Genomic DNA, 14441 nt, shown 5'->3' with positions numbered 1-14441 from the left:
GTCTGGACACTTTCCAAATGGTCTGTCCAGTTCTGCTGCGGTCTCACCAGTCACTGCTAGGACTATCGCAAATTGCAGTGCAAAAGCACAACTACATTTCTCCAAGCAAGGTATTCCAACGTGGGGCTGTCAGACAGACAAATGGTCAGATATGTCCAAAGGAAAGCAAGGCGTGTGTTCTGACTTTGACTTGGAGTCGGTGTGGGCTGGAACAAGGAGGAACTAGAGAAACATCACTCTGGGAAGGAACACTGTCATCTTTCAGAAATGTTAGTATTTAATGAATTTAATAACTGATTAAGGGAGGAGTTTTAACATATCTTACAGAAAGTTACTTTTTAAAGTCAACCACAAGGTCAGAAAGCAAATTGCATGTTCATGAGGCAGCACAAAGTCAACAGTAGCAAATAACTAATGAAAATTAGGAAATGTAGGGGTAAGTCATGCAAAAGTGAGTCCAAGAAAAATAAGGGATTGATGCTTCTTTGTTGACATTTACCAGCACTTTAGTTTCTCTCTAACATCTATTTCCAAGTGAGACATTATTTCAAAGCAATTTATTCAGGGTAGATGATATATTTAGTTATTATAAGACTTGTTTTTCTTACTCTTCAGTGATAGCTCTCATCCACTGAGATCTAGCTATCTATCCTCTTTTTCTTCATTAGTAAGAAGTATTTGAATTACTGCAAGGATATTCACTGAAGATTTAACAAGGTAACTTATCTATATTACACATTGACTTGACAGTTTTTCAAAGGGTCAGACAGGCTTTCTCAGGGATAAGAGAAGCAGTCTTTGCCCAGTCTTTCTATGTGTTACCTACAACACTCCCTTCAGAAAGCTGCTCATGCCACCAAAGATACAGATCCTTAGATAACCCTTCACTTACAGCTAAAGAGATGAGAGAGAAGATTCTTCCACAAAGATCAATACAGCCAGGGGGAACCCTGTAATTCACTTGGAGCGACTTTCTTCTTTGATTCCAATTCAGTTTTGTTATTTTAGGACCTTGGGGATGAAACTCTTTTTCTCTTTGGTATTTTCGTATAATTCTGTGATGCTTCTTTGATAAAATTATGCCATGTATCTGCTGCAGAATTTTCATCCACTTAATTTTCTGTAATTCGTACTTTTTCTCTTTTGTTTGAATGATATGCAATATGGAATTGTATTCATTATAACATTCATAGCAGTAAATGATCATGATTTGAAAGAGAGAGGCATTGCAAGCTTTTTAAGAAAAGAACAGAGTATATGTGGTCATATGCTTTCAGAACAACTCGGTTAATTTTGTTCAACTCAAAATTTCAAAAGAAGAAACAGGAAATTTTATCTATTTTGAGGTTTTGGCATTTCATTGGAACAGAAAATTCAGAATGAAGCACAACAAACAGGAATAAGAGTTCAATAGCAATCTGGAAGTATAATTTTATGTGTGTTTAAATGAAATTTAAAATATTTTAATTAGTTTTGATTTAAATGTGTTCCTAAAAAAGAAGAGTTTTTGCCTTGCTGAGAGAGCATCCATGACACTTCCCTTTGTTTCTCAAATCTATCTTCCTTTTTATGCTTGTACCTTAGCCTATGCAGCAAAACTTCAGGACTGAAGCCTCACCATAAACACAACTGAAATATGCATATATCCAGGTCAGCAGTTTATTGGGACAGCATTGTAACTGCAGTCCCATCATCTGCTCATATGCTTTGTGGTTTGCAGTGTGGGGAACAGCAGGGCTACCTGCAGCTGAGGGAGTGGTTTGGGGTGTGCAGGTTGACATCAACAACTGCTTTTTCTCCAGCTGACAGTAGGGAACATCAAATCCAACTTTACTCCTTGCACTCAGACCCACCTTCCCCCTGTCTGTTCCCCTTCCCCTGCATGGCAGCCTCATCCTAGCCAGGACATCATCTTCAGGGTAGCAGGTTCCAGCTGTAGAGCCTAATAAACCTTGAGCTGGTGGTGTTGAAGCATGCTCACTGCTGGAATTGCTCTGCAGGTTCTGTGAATGCATTATATTATTGACTATTAGCAATCAGACAGGATTATCTATTTCAGCATGACTTGCAAAGGCTGCCTGATTTTTCCTTCCACTTATCAGCAAAACATTTACCATGAATACTTGCACTGTAACTGCAAGTCACCACAAATTCTTGTGAGATACACACAGTGGGGACTGGATAGCCCGCCAGCTCCCTAGGGAAAGCTTTAAGGTCCTCATCCTGTGACATAATATGAGTGTTAAAGTGGAGGACACCCTTCCAGGAGAACCCCAGCTAAGCAAATACCAATATCCCACATAGAAAAGACTTCATGCAATTACCAAGCCCATATGCCTTCCAGCCAACTGAGAAAACTCAGAAAGATTACACAAATTGCTTTATAGCTTTAAGTTTTGAGGAGCTAAGTTTTCGGTAATAAACTTGTAGAATTTGTGGCAATTGCCCTTTCCACCCCCTCCAAATATGTTAACTTTTATTAACTAATCATGGCAAAACAAGATTAGAGTTTCATTTTCAAAGAGCAAAGTAAAACATTAAATAAATAAATAAAAGGTGCTATCAAGAAATTGCCTTCCCAAAAATTCATACTTTTCCCTCAGCAGAAGCTTATTTTCTTTCTGTTCTATGGCATGCAAAACATTAATCTGAAAATCCCCACATGAAAGATGAAAATGGTCAATAATACCTTAGATGTTTGTCACTTTAGGGGCTTGGAGACTAATTTGCTTTTAAACTGCTCAGGAAAAGCCGGTCTGATCAAGAAGATAATTCTGAGAATGAACAAAACTGTAAGCTAAGTTCCTCTAGTTTACAATAGAATATGTGTAATGAATGGTGAGGACACAAAAAAGAATTGGGGGGAGTATTTAGCCTTTCACACAAGTTTATTCTGAGGTAATACAAGAAAAGTTCAGAGATAATTGTGTCCTTAGGATATGTATCTCTAGGAAATGAACTTACATAATAAAAACAAGACCTTAGGCATACAGTTGTCTCTTACACTCTCTTTCTGAGATTTTGGTCTTACCAACTAACTTTCCTTCTGCTCATGTCTCACTCTCCAGAAGCCAAGGGTGTTTTGTAGGTTGTTACTATAAGAGGCAGTCTAATCCTTCAACACATGTTGGCATGTGAATGTGAAAAAGACAATTGTTCCCTGCTTTCTGAGGTCCTATTTTGTCACAGTAGAATAAAATCTACCCGTTTGGAAATTCTCTTTAGACTAAGAAGCTGACAAATATTTTAACCTTTTAAAGAGTAGAAAAGACCTGGGTTATTAATAATTGCAAATACTCCTGCTGGCTTTAATGATCTTTAAATCAAACTGTAATTTTGAATAGAGATGAGGAGCCTGATAATATCTAGTTGGAAATAGATGAAATTTCTTGCAATGCAGAACAAAAATTCTTCATTTCTATATTTAAAAGGATGTTCAAATGTGAACACTTGGAATTAAAAGACATCTCTTAAAATGTAATGGGTAAGGAAAAGGTTTATAATGCCAATAAACATTGCTCTGTGGATAGGAGGTTTTGTCACATAAAACCTAATTTGTTCTTTGACAAGGATGCAAGACTTGATGATAAAGTTATCCCAAAACTGTAATATTCTTAGAATGAGATACTGGTACATCTGATCCTGTCTGGGAGTATGGGAAAAAATTGATCATCCTTTTATTTCCTCCAGTTGTACTTTTTATTAATCTATGATATTACATCTTTTTTTTTGAGGTTTTGAAATAGAATTGTCTCATATTCTATTGTCTCAAAGATTGATTAAACTTTAGAACCAGTGAAGAATACAATATATGGACAAAATATTAACTGACAAATGCCAAAAGAGATCTACTAATAGGAAATCATGAGTAAAAAGGTGTTGTTCTTGGGCAGATTTTCTGGGAGTGATTCTGATTCAGGATTATGCTGTTGTAGATGTTTCATTAAGGAGTATCAAGGAAGTACAAAGTAATTCTTAAGTATAGACAAAGCCTGGTAGCTTGTTAAGTAAAGATAAGGGCAAGAGAATGATCCAGGGGGATCTAGCATCATGCGATTGCCACCTTCCCTATTCAAATAATTCAAGATACACCATTGAAAAATGGTATGTTATGATCAAATGGAAAACAGGGATCCCCCCCCCAAAAAAAGGCTTTAGGAGTCATATTCAGGAAACAAATGAGTGCAACTGCTCAACAAAGAGATGTGATCATGAGAAGTCTCTTTAAGAGAGGGTTTCATATATGTGGTTTGAATTACGTAGTTTACAGCTGAAGGTGATGTGGAGAGAGCAAACCGTTTCTTGAAATCTGGCTCTCCTTTTCTGTGTTTTTAAGCTTACGTAAGCAGAAGAAGAAAGAGCAGAAAACAGTATGACTTTACAATTTGTAAGCTCATTTTTACACAAGGCTGAGTTTATTCCTGCAATACATTTTGCACAGAAAGCAGATGTATGCCGTGCAAAAGATCCCCGAATTAAACCTATCTTACCCTGTAGATCCAGACCACGTAGCAAAACATTTTGCAAGATGTAACCTCAAGTCTCAGAGTCAACTAGGAAGTCCTGCCTAGAGGGACTATGTCAGTGCAGTATTTTCTAAAGTTAAGTGTAGAAAACAGTGTGCAGTGGAAGTCTCCTTAATATGCAAAAGTTATCAAGCCAGACATAGTCTAGCGAGAAATAAATGACTGTGTTTGCTTGAGTGGTGGAGGTAGTTAATCACCTAATTAACTGTCTAGAGACATGGTGACCTCTCTGCTTCTTGATGCCTCCAAATCAAATTATGAGCCAGATACTAATTTATTGGACAATGTTAAGACCTCTGACATACCTCTGACTGGGAAGACTTGGCTGGTACACCTTTATGCCCATAAAAATAAGGTTCTTGTAGAATTCTACTAGGCATCAGTTCCCAGCATGGATGCAGTCATGTTTCACAATCTGGCCTGCTCGGGTCAGGAGGAGCAGGGCACAGGCAGCTCAGAGCACATCATTCTGCGGTGGAGGCAGCACAGGAGGCATGACACTGGTTTTTAGATGTCATCTCGTGAAGGATTTGATCTTCCTGTAAATTGCTAAGAGTTATACAAAGCACTTGAACATGTTGAAGCAGCTGGTAGAGATGGCTGAATAATGTTTACTTTTTTAGCTGTCATAAAAATGTCAATAATTTAAAAAGCCAAGAAATAATTTGAATTCAAAAGAATCTAAACAAAACAACCCCAAAACAAAACCAAACCAAACTGAAACACCCAATCAACCTATTTATCAGTTCTGGGTTTCTTTTATGGAAAAAAAAAGTAACATCTTTCTCATGAAAATTCATCCTATGTCTAAAATAGAGGACCTATGAAGAGAATTTTTCAATCATCCCACAGATGGAATGATTTATGTTAGAGATGAAGCCCAATAAGACTAAGAGCACTTTTTTCTCTCCATATATGCTTACATATGTATAAAGGAAAGCATGCATACATAGTTTCAATCCAAGCTATGTATTCATATCCAAAATACCTATTCTGGAGGTCTGCATAGGCCGTGTCTGGCTTCCTGTGGAGTTCCAGAGGCTTTAAGATGTGTTCAGCAGAAAATACTCTTTATCCATAAAAATTTAGCTGCTATCACTCATGTACTTGAAAGCAGCACAGCCTTTTAGTAGCAATACTAAACGCAATGCAGACAGCTACATTGTAATTGCTTCTGTTATGAGAGAGAGCATTATTTCATCTGGAAGCTTTTGGCTTATGGCTACAGGCACTTACACTTAATCATCCTTTTACCTCTGTGATATCTTACAGCAAGCAGAAGTCTTCAGACAGCAGGTCCCTTGAGCAAAGGTTGCATGTATTTGGCACCATCCGATGGCTTTCATACCTGTGGGGCTTTTTTATTTCAGCTGTAAATGGCATGGCAAGATAAATTAGGCCATATTCCTTCCTTTCATGGAAATGGTGTTTCACCATGCTGTGATACCTCCTCCCATGTTGCCTCACATGCGTTGAGAAATGCAACAGATTTAACAGCAGTTTTAGGATTTGTCTTCTGAAAACATCATTTCAAAGCTGTGGAATCAGCCATGCTTAAAATGAAATGCCCTCTCAACAGAATGGAAAGAGCTGGAACTTAATATTTCTTCTTTTATGGCCTGGCCCCAGAAAATGCTGACCTCCTCCATCTGTCCATTTTGACTGACAAATAAGGGTCAATCTGGATAAAGGCCAAAGTTTTGAATAAATAAGTGTATTGGCAGGAACATCCATGGAAACTAGTTTATTTAAGAAAGTATTTAATAAGAAAACATTTGCCAAGAGGAAATTACAAATATATTGTTCTCAAAATCCAGAATATGTTCAACCAAATAATGAACAGACACATACTGTATCATTTGTGACCAGCCAAAGCAAAGAAATTTTGTTTCCACAATACTCTAAAAATGGCTATCACTTGATCTACAGAGCAGGAATGATTCACATGAATAAATCTGAAAAATCAGCAAACTGATCCTAAAAAAGAGACAACAAAATGCTGTAAAATGTACAGATTCCTTAGTCATTATTCGAGATTATTCAGCCTCCAAAGATTTGTGTTGTTCTAGATGATTCAAATATTTCAGACAAATGAATTCATGTTTAGTCCTTAGTGGATAGACTGTGGTGTGATGGTAGATACCCGAGAACTTGTAGACCTGCAGAGAGCTTTCATTGTTGTAGTCGCAATATCTGATCTGTAGCTTTTAACCTACACTCCCCCTGGTCCCCACGTATTTTAGGGCTCTGTCAAGAGAGTCTGAGAATGAAGAACTGTAATTTTTCATTTGGGTAGGGAGAGTGGGAGAAGTTAGCCTAGATGGGATGATCTCGCTTTTCATAAACCTGATGCTGTTTCTGGCCAGGGAAGGAAGCCCTGCCAAAATCTCACCATTCCAAAACGGGGCCAGCAGTGATCTGTGGGGGTTTAGGACAAAACTGAGAAAAGCCATCACTTACTCAGTCACCTGGGTCAGCAGTCAGCAGCTTCTTCAGTTAACTGTGCTTTGGCAGCGAGGCTGCCCATCTTCAAGACCTCATTGTAACTGAACACTGCCCCAAGCAAAGGCCTGGGAGTAAATGAACTTTGGCTGCAAAATGCAAAAGGGGCAGAAATATTACTTTGTGCCTCAGAGACCTCTTGTTCCTTTTTTCTTCCTTTGTTCCCTCTGTCCCTGACCCTGCTTTGCCTTCTTGTGATGGACAGAAAGAATTGGCAGAGCTTTTACCCCCAGCTCTTCTGCATAAAAGCAGTGCTGCATAAAAGCCATGACTTCATTTTCTCTATTTTTCCAGTCCTTTTGTGTATTGTCTGTAGATTTTAGCATCCACAGACATGCAGCATCCTCAGCAAGGAGTTCTGCAGCACATCACTGAATTATTCCATACCTGCTGACATTCCTCCAAATTTCAGCTTCTCTTCCCACACCTTCTTCTTAGTGAATCACAACCAGCTGCTGCTCACCTCACCATGGCCACAGCCATCACCCAGGCAGTGATCAGTGGTGAGTTATAGCAAAGTCTGCTTTAATTAACAAAAACAAACAAGGGCTATGTTACAGTGTGAAGACGTAAGCCCAAGTTAGAGCTAAGAAAACAACCAACCATTCTGGGGCCAGAAAGCTTATGTGAACTGCCAAGTACTGAGGAACATTGAAACTTCACTGACATTCTCCCTCTGTGAGGAACATTGGTTTTGACCTGCCTTTTCCAATATAAACATAATTCTATGTGTGTGTCATAAAAATGCACATACAAAAAGAACTGTTTCACTGCCCATTCGTCCCTTGCTGAGAAGGAACAAATTGAACAGACAAATAGCATATGTTAGTCACATTGCTTCACGCACTGCTGGAACACTTTCAGATACTCTGGTGCCTTCAATTAGGGTCTCTGTACAATGAAATATAAATGATTTTTTTGGACAGTACTGTGACATCTGAAATTAAGTATGAATTACATGAAGCCAGGCAAATGTGACATCCATCAGAATAAGTATGTACCAACCTTCATTAAATATATGCTTCATGGAATTCTTTCATCTGGATAAATTGCAGATGACTGGCAAAGATTTGAAGTTTTGATTTTTAGTACTGATGCTATTCATATTATTTGAGTAGCCGTAATTGTGAAGTGGCTTGTTTAGAGCTAACGTAGATCCTCTTCTCATACAAATGGCACACATAATACTCTCAAGTATCATCACTGAAATGGGGCAGTCTGTTGACAGCTGACAAGATCAGAGACATCTCAGACTGCTCAGAATCTGCAAACAGTTTTGTGAGAAAAAGTTCCAATTTCAAAGCTCTTTTCCTTTTGAAGGATTTGTACCTATTCTGCTTATAAGATTAATTTTTCATTATTCTTGCTTTCAGTACTTTTCCTGAATGTTTTATGTAATGGTTAAAGGGCATTCTCCAACAACGCAAAAAGTATCAAATCAAATATTTCAGTTAAAACATCACTTTTATTTGTTTCTTGCCAGAAGTCACTGTGTCCTTCTGTCTAAAAAAAAATAAAGAATCAGTCCCTTCACATCAGAACTCTCCAATCAGCATTATGACATCTTGAGAATCTCTCATCCATTTTAGGGGGATTAGGACCAGGATTAGCATTTTTACAGTAGATTTCCTCAGTATGCCCTAGAGTAAAGCGTTGTAATCCTTTCTCACACCAGAAGGTGGCAAGCACTCTTAAAGGATGAGCTGTATTGAAAGAAGACAGGCTCCTTCCCGATAAAATCTCAGCCACCATTGTCCTCTGCTCAAACACACAGCCTTGGGTTTTCCAGCCAGAGATTTGTGTTTAGCGGAGTCCAGTAAATCACAGCAGGACAGCACTAAAAAGGAAAGCATGAAACACATTTAAACATACCTTCTGTTGTAATTTAAGCAAAGGACTCTGAGGCTAAAGTAGAAAATAATTGTGTAGAAAGCAAAGCTGACCAGAAAAACTGAGATTTCCACCCCACAGCAGCTCTCACAAAAGCAGGGTTTCTAAAAGATCCGGATGCCTGCCAAGCACAGCCACAGAAGAACTGTGAAGTACCTGGAGCTAAACCTGCCCCACAGCCCTTAGGTAAATGCAGATTAGTCTTACAAAACACTAAATAATGCTTTGCATGAATTTTCTCAGTAAGAAACTGGCCCCGAAGCTTATTTACTGTTTTTCAGCAAAAGCTGCCCATTTTTAGTGTCAGTCATAGAAAATGGGGTAATTTGTGTGTGCTAACAGCAATAGCGAAACAACAATGTGTGCTGGGGTGCCAAGTTGGAGGCGTTGGTAGGAAATTGCCTCCCCAGCACTTTCTTCTCAAGCATTTTAGTTGCATTTCAGTCTGTAACTTATGTGGTGGAGGGGGAAGAGGTCACCTAGGACATGCTGCACATGGATGCCTGAATGCTGAATTAATACATCTAGATAAATCTGTTATACAAGGAAACCAATATACTCTCCATATTGGTTACATCATGACTTAATTTTAGCACTTGGCCTAAAGACTTCATATCCACTGGATTATTTTCCTGACAGCTTTGTATATGTGTGTGTCTATATATATATATATATATATATATATATAAAAAACGTTTAATAAATTGGTGGAAAAGAAAGCTTTCAAGTAAGGACATAATTTCTGAGCCTCTTTTTCAACTCCTGAAGGCCTCAAAGCATGAGGAGGGCAACACAGTCTTCAGATGCCCACGAGAGTTGACAGGAGCTGATGAGTTGAAAGCAGTGATGATACAATCCTCTCTGACATTAATCCTGGGCTGGGAGCGAGAGACTGCTCCTGACACTGTTAGTGTCCTTAATTATATATTGCCACAGTGCAAGTGGCTGCAGTGCTGAGAAATCAAACTCAGCCGTACCACCCCATGCCAGGCACTTGGTGGAAAGGTGATCTCTGCCCCTTCCACTTCCACATGAAAGCTTGAGAAAAAAGAGGATGTAAGGATATGTTAGACAGCAGGGAAGACAATATCTCTGTCTTCATGGTGGGCCATGGACTCAGCTTTTCTTTTCTCTTGACCATGTTAAACATTGGGGAAATAGGGTTGTTGGAGATTTTTTTAAAGGTACCACATCAAAAATGCAAAATCATCACATCAGATGCAAATGGATTTGAGAAAGTACAATCATCTCGCATGCATCCAAGCCATACTCAGAACCCACTAATCCCCATTTAGGATTTGTTATGTCTAGAGGGGCTAGGCATGCCCATCTATTACTTCTAACCACCAAACCTACCTCCAGGAACAAAACCTGCCCTGTCTCACAGGCATGTTTCACTTGAAGTACCCTGCTGCAAGTGGCTTCATAGCCTTGAGCACCTCCTGCTCACAGCTCTGCAACGAACTGGCTTCGCCTTGGAGCAGAATGCTGACAGAGTATTTCACCCCTCATCCTTTGGTTACTTTGCCCCATGCTGCAAGCCCAGTGTATTTGTACTTGTGACTGAGCTCAGCAGTGAAAAACCCTCTGTTTACTGAGCCCATGTATCAAGCTCAGAGCTCAGAGCCTAAAGACCTGCTATTCCCTGCAAAATTCATGCTGACCTACTGAGCTGGTATCAAATCCATGGGCAGCAGGAGAAATGGGGTGGGATAACATCTGAGATAATGCCAAGGGATATAGTGCAGAGGAACGTTAATGGATACAGAGGAAGTTTGAGGCAAATAGGTTTTAATTAGAGTATCATTCAGCCTTTTGGATATTATTTGCTGAATACTAAGCTAGATTTAACAAGGCATTTCCTTGCCAACCATGGCATACATTAAAGATTTCCCAGAATGAAGACATCCTAAGGGAATCCTAAGCAGAAGAGACCTAAACCAGAGTTTAAAGGGTGGTCTATCTTTTACCCTGCTTCCAAGTATCTACAGGGCAGTAAAACATTATTGCCTGCTCATCCCAGCTCCTGCTTACTTCTGCCAACTGGTCCTATTATTCCAGTTTTAATAGGTGTTGCTGGAAAACAGGACATGAATAGATGCAGCCTTCTCAGCTGGGTTCAAAGCAAGCACAAAGCAAGGACCAGAAAGGACAAGAAACAAGGAAGGAACTAGTTAAGTTGGACCTGCAAGTGAGGGTTCCTGCAAACATGAGACTGAGGCCGAGTGAAATCTGCAATGACTTCCTGACTGTTTTTGGAGAAAGATGCTGCCTACTCTTTTCTCCTGACACCGGTACCCTTTCTGCTCCTTCACAGTTACAAAACTGGACCACTGCCCCATGTCTGGTCCTTTTCATTTGGAAGTACCATGCTAGGTAGCTCAGCAGGCTGCAAGTACCAGCCCAGTCATCATCTGTCCAAGCAAAGGAGACCAACTTGGCCTTCTGGTAACAAGGGGCTGTAAGATACTGGCTACATACTGGAGGATTTGTCCCTGATACAGAGAGCTCCTCATGTAGAACAAAGCAGAAGCCATACACGTGGTATCAGCTTTGTGAGACCTCAGCAAGCTCTCTTGGATGAACACAAATTTCACCTCCATGTGGATTTCCAGAACAACTGAAGGCTGTGAATGTGCCATGCGGTATATCTTGGAGATGAAGAAGGGGCAGGAAGGAACAACTGGCAGGGACAGGATAGCATCTTAATACCAGCTTCCTCAAAGTGGAATATTTCTTATTTAATTACCTTCCAAATGCCATTTTTACCCTGTTAAAAATGAAGCTAGATTTTAATATTAAAATAACTGTTAAAAAATGTCAAAACAGAATAAGCTTACCCAGATTAAAAATTCATATATATACTTTTTTAATCCTTTGCTCCATTTCTCCAAATTCCTCCAGGTCAACACAAACAAAATTCCTCTCCTGACTCTTCAGTTTGTCTCTTACAAGACCATTATTTATTTAGCCCTATGTTTATGCTTAAAGATGCATCTATCAGAACCTTTTTCTAACTCTTAAGTATCATAATACAGCCTAACACGATGCTGTGACTTTTCTGTGACTGTGCACTATGACCTTCATACTTTCAAACATTTCCTGCCTTTTCAAAGAATATGGGTAGTTTACTAGGACAAAACCAGTCCATCTCAGGACTCTCCAAAAGCTGACTATATTCTGCCCTTGACTATTGTCTCCAGTTGAAAACTGTGGACTTTCTTTTATATATTTTCAGAAAAGAGATTGAAAAGTAAAAGAAAGGGAAGAGGAATGTAAACCTTAATGTGCATACCAATGTGGCAGGGAGTGAATGCAAGGAAAATTCATGCTCTGGCATCTCCTCCTCTGTAGCCCAGGCGGAAGGAGCCCCTGCGACTTCTACCTTTGGCGGCTGTTCAGTGGATCGCAACTGAAGGTGCTCACGTGAACCTATGGGAGTCAAACCTGCCAAGTTCCTCTTAGCTCCACTTCATACAGACTCATCCTTATTTAATGCTGTTTTTTCCCCTGCTGTGGCTTGGTGCAGCTCTTTGTAATTTCTGTTAAGATGCGCAGGTGAGAAGCATCGCATACTTCAGAGAGGAGCAAACAACTTCTCTGCCTTCCTGTCATCTTGGTTAGACATGAGATTCAGACTAGAAAGAAGTCACAACTAGACAGTCAGAAGTGTCCTGAGATTCTGGTGACAAAGAAAGGACTGCAGCAGAGGAGGCAGACACTGCTCATTGATAGTTCTTGCCCCAAGAGAAGGCAGAATTTGACCACGGCACTGAAGTCAATGAAAACTATTGAGTTTCCAAAGCCCAGTGAAATCATGAGGTATGAAACAAACCTGTCTGTCAGGGAGTTTTTTTGGAAGAAAGGAGCCCAAAGTCCTGGTATCTCCAGACTCTGGACCCACGTTTGCCCCCCACCTGCCCATTTCTGTTCAGAAACTTGTGCAATCCCTATTCTAATGCTAGATTTCTGACCATAGAGTTGTTGAGGCAGAATCAATACTGCATCGAGTTCTCATGCTCCTGGCTCCACTAAGGAAATGGCTGTTATTTCCTTGACCTACAGCTGTCCCTATTTGTCACTACATCTGCAAGCATGACCCTGCAAGTCAGACCCCATTACAGCAACAATCACCAGTTCAGGCAGAAATTAACCAAAAAAGGATTTATTTATTTTTATCAACAGCAAACAAGCAAACAACAACAAAATGCATCGTGGCAAGGCCATTGAAAGAAACTCATCACTTTTAATGGAAGTTTAAGTGATTGTATTGAAACCAAGTTAATTATATCACTGTATTATTGCTGTCTGACAGATTAATCTCATTTATAGTCAGTGGAGAGGTAACCCACACTAGAAGCCCATTGCAAAGCTTTTCATTGATTTCTGATGGGCTTTGGATTGGATCTTTGGCCAGGTTTTCCTTTATGCCTCTATAATGCTGAGCCATGAAAGAACAGAGTTTAGTTCTACTTTTGGTGCATTTTTTTCAGAGGAGAATGATTGGCAGTGGTGATATTAATACTACAAGGTGAACTAGATCCCATTCTGACTAGTCCAAAATACTGTTTTAATAGCAAGAGGTGTAATAATCACCTGCTGAAATGAGTTTTCGTATGAAAAGGTGGGGTTTTTTTCTTGCTCAAAACACTACTATTTTAATATAATAAATTTCAAAATGTCATTTTTTTCACTATTTTTCCCACTTAGAAATCATTATAAAAGCTGTATCACTGAATAGCTGACTGTAGCAGCTTCACAGTTAAGTGCTACTTTTCACTTTAAAGTAGCACTCCCTCCTTCGGTGTTATTTAAAATTGATGATGTTACTTTCAAAAAGAAAGCATCTTGTCCATCAATTTCTGACTATATTTTTTTTGGTTTCTACCTGACGGGGAATTGTTCTACAATTAAAGAAAGTAAGAAAAGTTTCACTTACACTTGTTTTTCCGCAAGGAAAAAAGAACAAAGTCCTATAAGAAAAGTTTGAATGAGACCTCTCCTGCCAAAATCTCCTTGGGAAAAACTTTTCTTCTCTGCTGTGTATTAGATGTGACCTTTTCCTTCTTCTTCATGAAACACTAAATTAAACCTCTTCCCAGCTGAATGATGTATGCAATGTGTTTCCTGGCTGTCATTTTTATGTTCTACATGATAGGTGTAATCTAGGGTGCAGTGTTGAGACAGCCAGCTCCATCTGCACCCTTCTGGCCAGACTTCTTAGCTCTTCAGCTGCTCAGTAACACCTGAGATGCTTTCAAATTAAATCAGCGCTGTTTAATCTATAGGGATTTATGCAGTATTTGCTTTGAATCATAGTTGAGAACTATACATCAAAAGGTCATCTTTATAAAAATATGTAAAGTAGGAATGAACAACAGAGAAAGAATTATCCATATACAGGAATGGGATTTGCAGAAAAGAGCTGTCCAGAGATGTTTAAAACAACCTTTAATACCCAGACATGGGCATTTTCCTGACCCTCATTTTCCTTTTCATTGCAGGCGTAACAAGTAGAAAGTT

At 39.3% G+C, this 14441-nt stretch overlaps 1 long non-coding RNA gene across 2 annotated transcripts in view; it reads left to right on the top strand.

The window, feature by feature from the left end:
- LOC130605481 (uncharacterized) overlaps window positions 1-11603 on the top strand; it is a 114901-nt gene extending 103298 nt beyond the window's left edge. For both annotated transcript variants that reach the window (XR_008973715.1, XR_008973714.1), the window contains exons 2-3: window positions 8512-9104; window positions 10989-11603. This is a non-coding gene — a long non-coding RNA (uncharacterized LOC130605481). The remainder of the gene's footprint in view (window positions 1-8511; window positions 9105-10988) is intronic.
- Window positions 11604-14441: the final 2838 nt, after the last annotated feature.

This window comes from Pezoporus wallicus, unplaced genomic scaffold (assembly GCF_028554395.1).
Source record: "Pezoporus wallicus isolate ANWC-B61680 ecotype Strahan unplaced genomic scaffold, APGP_CSIRO_Pwel_v1 contig_3365, whole genome shotgun sequence".
NCBI classification, from domain to species: Eukaryota; Metazoa; Chordata; class Aves; order Psittaciformes; family Psittacidae; genus Pezoporus; species Pezoporus wallicus.
Note: the sequence above shows the minus strand (reverse complement) of the source record. Positions and strands in the feature narration are given on the sequence as shown.